The 6,282-nt window shown below is 40.7% G+C and overlaps 1 pseudogene; it reads right to left on the reverse strand.

Annotated features, from left to right (window-relative positions):
• Positions 1-4,877: 4,877 nt before the first annotated feature.
• On the reverse strand, positions 4,878-6,045 carry LOC143665967 (BLOC-1-related complex subunit 5-like; annotated as a pseudogene).
• Between the last annotated feature and the right edge of the window lie 237 nt (positions 6,046-6,282).

Genomic DNA, 6,282 nt, shown 5'->3' on the forward strand with positions numbered 1-6,282 from the left:
TTAAGCAGATAATCAAAAAGCATTAGCAAAGTCCCTTGAGGGATGGGAGAATAAAATATGCAACTATTAAACTTTGCGGCCAGGGAAACTCTTGATAATGTGTCAAACATTAGGGATGTCCAAACCAATAAGCCAAGCCCTTGATCTCGAGGCTTGCTCTTGAGAAGCTTATCTCTGTAGCAGAAAAGCTTAACCTACCTATAGATATTTCTAAAAGTTACTTCTGGAGGACCTCTTTTGTTTCTCATATGTGTCCTCATTCTCTCTAACCCCAACTCTACAAGTGAATCATTACCCTCCCCACTATGTGGGACTAGACATCCAGGGGTGAAAGTCTCACTGGTGGTTTGGGAGATGACTCCCAGAGATGAGTCTGGCCCTGGTACTGTGGGATCGACAATGCCATCCTGACAAAAGGGGGAAAAGGACTGTAATTAATAAGGTATCAGTGGCTGACAGAGTTTATAGATCCTCTGGAGGTTACGCTTAGGCAAGCTTCAGTTAGACCTTGCTACTTACCATAACTTGCCAAACCCCAATCAAAAACATTCCAGCCAATCCTAAAGAACACCTAGGGCAATATATAAGAGTCTACAAAAGTTTCATGCCCTAGGGTGACTTTCCAGAAACCTACAACCTCCAGATGAGTCCCCGGACCAGGTAAGTCCTGAAACCTAGGGGCCCAGCCTCTTCAGAACATCAGCTAGTTCCATCTCCCTACCGCATATATTCGCAGCCCCTTCCAACATTTTGGGCGTAAGCCAAATACCACTAAAGAATGAGACAGAAAGATCAAAGGTGATGGTGGAGTTACACAGAGAAGGTACGGTTTAATAAATAGGTATGACTGCTGAATCATTATATTGATATTTTCTTTTGGTCTCCAGTATCTTCAGGCAGCTAGAATTAGCATTACAGCTGCCTTTCCCCTCAGCCCCGGAGACAGACCATGTGGCCCCACCCCCAGTACCACGCCCTTAGCCAACTTTTAATAACTTTTAATCATTGTGTTTAATGAGATCCAAATATCACAAATATCCATTTCATTTACAAATTTTTGTTAAACCATGGTGCATCAGTGGAAAAAAGAATGTATACATTGAAATCTAAATATCCCAAAATTCGGTATGTCTTTTTTAACAGAGTATTTGTATCATTCTCTTATATCCTTGAACTGAGTATTTCTATTTCACTTCTCCCACATAATTTTATATTATTGCAAACATTTTTAGATTTTTGACTACTCTGTTATACTGTGTAACAAAATATATATTAATTTAAATTCTGTTAAATAGTAAGATTAATACAATATGACATATTAATATGAAATATACTTTGATTTAAATTTATTTCCTAGGTTAAAAAGTTAAGTGTTGAAATATCCTATCATTTTAAAAATTAGTAGTACACAGTTGATCAATATAACGTAGATTTGTAATTTTCAAACATAAAAATAGAATTGTGTTAGAAATACATTTCTCAGTGACAGATGGAGCTGGATTCAATTAATTCTCTCTTATGGATGAAGATTATGCATTTCTAGAATGAGACAGATTCAACATTAATTTACGCTTTTTGTTTGTTTTATAGCTGTAAATGCTGAGAAACCTTATTTACACAAGTAATGAATCACAGTGGTCTATCATCAAAAATTAGAATAGTTCCTAGAATATAAAACACTAAAAGTTGGCTTTAACTTCCTTTTATTTTTAATGGGCTATTTTCTTTTTTTTTCCTTCCTACTCATTTATCACATGCTAATTATTATTATAGAGTTAGAGTGTATTTTGATATCTGTTAGGGCAAATCCCTCACTCTTATTCTCTTTCAAAAAAATATTTTAGCTCATATTTACCTTTCCCTATACACACACACACACACACACAGACATATATATATATTTTATTTTTGCGTGGGCAGGTACCAGGAATCAAACCTGGGTCTCCAGGATGGCAGGTGAGTACTCTGCCTGCTGAGCCAACATTGTCTGCCCTCCCAGTAGTTTTTATTTCAACTTTAAAACTTTGGGTTGGCCTGTTTATTAAGTACATCGAATTTTAGATTAATCTGGGCATATTTGACATCATTCTAATGCTGGTTCTTCTCATCTGGAATCCAGTAAGTCTTTCCATTTATGTGAGTCTTTTCATGACTTACAATGAAATTTTGTGGTTTTCTGTTCATAAGCGCTATACATTTTTTTAAATTTAAGATAGCACATATATTTTGGCTACTAAGTCTGTTTTTTCTTTCTTTCTTCTCCCTCCCTCACTTGCTTCTTTCTTTTCTCTTACTTTTTCTTTTGCTGTTCCATATTGATTGTAAACTCTTACAGAGTAAGGAATGGTTTGCCCTTATAACCTCTTAAGTGCCTAGCATAAAGCTATTCTCAGAACAGTTGCTAAGGAAAGAAATATTTGTTGAATAAATAAATGAATGAAAGGCTTGATTCATAAACTATCATTGCAACAGGAAGAATGTTCAAGAGATGCCAGGGAAAGGCCTCAAACAAATTATAAGCCCTCAAAAATGGATGATAAATTGTGGCCTGGTTACATCATATGGCAGATTGACAAAGAGTCTGACTTCTTTTTTTTTTTAACTAAAGAGACAAAATGATCTGAACCTTAGACAAATTCTCTCAGTGTGGATCTACTCAGATCCTACTGAGGATCTTCCTCAGACTTTAGGAAAAATGCCAAAGTTTTTCTACCTTTGAGGCTTCCTGGAACACTTTGTCCATTGACTAATATGAGGATAATGTTAAATTCTCTTTTAAAAAGGACAATGTATCAGTTTGCTAAAGCTGCCAGATATATACCAGAAATGGAATGGCTTTTAAAAAGGGAATTTATTAAATTGCAAGTTTACCATTCTAAGGCCATGAAAATGTCCAAATTAAGGCACCAATAAGAGGTTACCTTCATTCAAGAAAGTCTGATGCCGTCTGGGACACCTCTCTGAGCTGGAAAGGCACATGGCAGCTCTGCTCGCTTTCTCTATTGGTGTCTTCAAACAGCTTTTCCGGGTGTCTCTGGCTGTATGGGCTTTCAAGCTTCTTCCAAAATGGTTCCCTCTTAAAGGATTCCAGTAAGCGGATTAAGACCCACCTTGAATGGGCAGACATGCATCTCCATAGAAACCACCTAATCAAAAAGTCCCACCCACAATTGGGTGGGTCACATTTCCATGCAAACAACTTAATCAAAATGATCCCACTCAGCAATACTGAATCAAGGTTAATGAACATGCTTTTCTGGGGTGCATGACCGTTTCAAACCAGCACAGGCATCTACTGCCTAAATGTGAAAGATCTAATTGGTCTTTTAAATGAGAAACATGTTAGACCCAAAGACTCACTGTTAGGGGTGGTGAAAGGATTTTTGAGTAGGGCCTTTATATACTCAGCTTTACCCCTCACGTTTAATCTGTTGCCTAGAAGAAGGTCATCTTCTTACAGATTGCTCCATCCTTCTTTCCCTACGTAGTCCCCTGTAAATAGGATTGAGGAATTCAGCAGACATTGCTGAGGCGTCAGAAGCATCCTTGCATCCTGTTTCATTCTCTGTCTCTCTGTCTCTTTCTCTGTCTGTCTCTGTCTCCCTGTGTTTCTCTCAGGTGTGTGCGTGTGTGTGTGTGTGTGTGTGTGTGTGTGTGTATGTATGAAAAAGAGAGATTTTGAAGTACTGAAGAGGTTGTCCTGACAGAAGAGAGACCCTCTCTGTCCTGGAATCAGAGATTGAAAGTAGAACACTCTGTAGGGAACAGGAATCCATTCTGGGAGGAATCTCACCTAATGTGGCATTCCTGTCACAACATCATGAAAAGAACCTGGGGGTGTGGACAAAGAAATGATCTTGGTGCTGTTTGTTCCAAAGGCTTCCCTGTTGCTCCCTTCCTGAGTAAGGATGGGGAGAAGCTTCCAGAAAACACTGGATGCTTTAAACTAGATGCCTGAGGAGAGAGCTCTGCCTTACATCAAGAGAGGGAAGATCTTCAGAAATCTATCTGTTGTTGTCTTACTCTGTGCTGGAATTAAATGACCCCATTCCTGCCTGTGTGCAACGGCAGAAGCAAAGAGAGGGCTTCAGAATTCCCTGGAAAACCTCACTCCTCCCTACCCTTCTACACTCACAGCCTTGCCAACATTATCTACCCTGAAATCATCAGGATTAATCACATTATCCCTGTTTACATCAGCCACTAGAAATGCCCTGAACTCCCAGAGCCTTCCATCTCGCTTAATCCAGTCTCCATAAAGCTCTGTAATCTTTTTTTAAAAAAATTAATTAGCTCTTTATGTTTATAACCCATAACCTGGAGGACCTATTGAGCAAACATTCATGAAGGCATTGATGCTAAAGCTTCTTAATTCTCCCCTTCTCTCCATGTTAGATCTCACTCAACTATCTAGACTATACACTCTTAATTAAAAAAAACAAAAAAACTAAATAAAAATAATTTCTAATGCAGAGCCCTGAAAAGAATTCTTCAAGGGAATTTTGTTTTGTTTTGTTTTGGTGCTGCACGGTTCAGGAATCGGGCCTGGGTCTCCTGCATGGCAGGCGAGAATTCTACCGCTGAACTACCCTTGCACCACCTGAAAAGAACTCTTAATCATTCAAATGTTTCAACTTCAGTTATCACTGAGAATTAATTTGGTTGATTTCACACAGGGAAAATGGATTCAGGAAAGGGGTAGGACAAAGTCAGATTTCCATGCCAGCTGCACTGCTTCACGTTCATTTCAGGGGATGCAAAAACCACGAACCAGCTTCAAACCCTGGTTGTATTATATGACTTTGGTTCCAGGTATTGGTGATGGTGCCAGGTACTTTCTATGCAGAGCAACAGCCTGGCAGGAGGGAGACACAGCTCTACAGCTTGAGCTGTCTGTCTGGTTTCCTGCTGAAGGGCTCCAACCTCTCGCTTTCTGGGAGCACACTGTTGAGCCTGTCCATCAGGGGCACAGTCTGGTCAATGCCCATCTGTATGGGGGCGGAGGATGGCATACATTTCATTGACTTTCTGGATCTGCTCAGCATGTTTGGGATATCTTTTCTGGTACTGTTACATGAAGCTGAAGAGGGTTTCTCCATGGACAGATCCATCTCTTTGGTCCATTTAACCAAAGCATTCTGATCAACAGCAATGGCCTCTGCCCGCCGATGCAGGTGATCCTGAGACTGGAGGCAGAGCTGCAATACCTGCTGAGAATCCATTTTCTCCAACTTAGCATTCGCTGGGGAAGTCTGCCCACTCAACAGCCCTTTCAGAAGGGGCTGGAAGGTTGGAATGTCCTGCAACTTGATGACATCAGGATCATTACTGACATTTCGTGAGCCCTGGGATCCCTGAGCTACAACTACTATATCAACTATCTCGGCTCTATGCTAAGCTGGAGAAGGGGTCGTTGCTGGGACGCCACAGGCTAGCTCCTTCCGGACACTTCTGTAATCTTTTTATTGTCTTCTCCCACCCCTCCCCCACTCTCAAAATACTTCCTCTTTGTTCTGTGGAATGCCTTTGTCAGAAGGAAAACTCCCTACATCTTCTCAACCTCCTCTGTGAAGATGCCCATCATTATCTTGCTAGAGCTGAGACCCCAGTCTCCCCAGAGATGTTTCCACTTCCTCTGCTGCCCTCCCTAGGTGGCTGTTACCTGTCACACTCCTTATGCTATTGGGCCTGAAGATAGGGTGGGGGTCCTCCTACCTTCTCATTGCACTTTCACACCACTTCTACTCCCTAAAAATCCCCAGCTTTGAATCTCATGCCATCAGACTCTATCACTTTACTCTCCTTTATCGTCACTTGACTTCATTTTGCATAGATTTTAAGAGCTGGCTCGTGTCATTCTCTCCAACAGTACTCCTGTCATAATTCTTGGTAATTTCAGTGTCCACTTAGATCAACCTTCTAGTACCCTTTGATCTCTTTACTTCCTCTCATCTTGTCCTTCGCCCTATCTTGGTCACTCATTTTGCAATCATACCCTAGACTTTGATATGGCTGATGTGAGCTCTTCCTTCGCCTCAGTATCATGCGTTGAGATATCCTTCTGAATCCCCACTACTCCCTTTGCTACACCGACTTCAACAGTCCTTTTGTTCAGCTGGGACTTATATCTCATGCTTTCTTGTCTCTTCCTGATTACTGGTAAAGGATGTGCCTGGTATCCTGCTTCTACCATTCACATGAGGAAAATGCTCTAGGACATGGTAGAGAAATGCAAGATGGAAGGACAAGTTATTTCCTAAATGATCATTTGAAACCACGACC

This window comes from Tamandua tetradactyla, chromosome 22 (genome assembly GCF_023851605.1).
Source record: "Tamandua tetradactyla isolate mTamTet1 chromosome 22, mTamTet1.pri, whole genome shotgun sequence".
NCBI classification, from domain to species: Eukaryota; Metazoa; Chordata; class Mammalia; order Pilosa; family Myrmecophagidae; genus Tamandua; species Tamandua tetradactyla.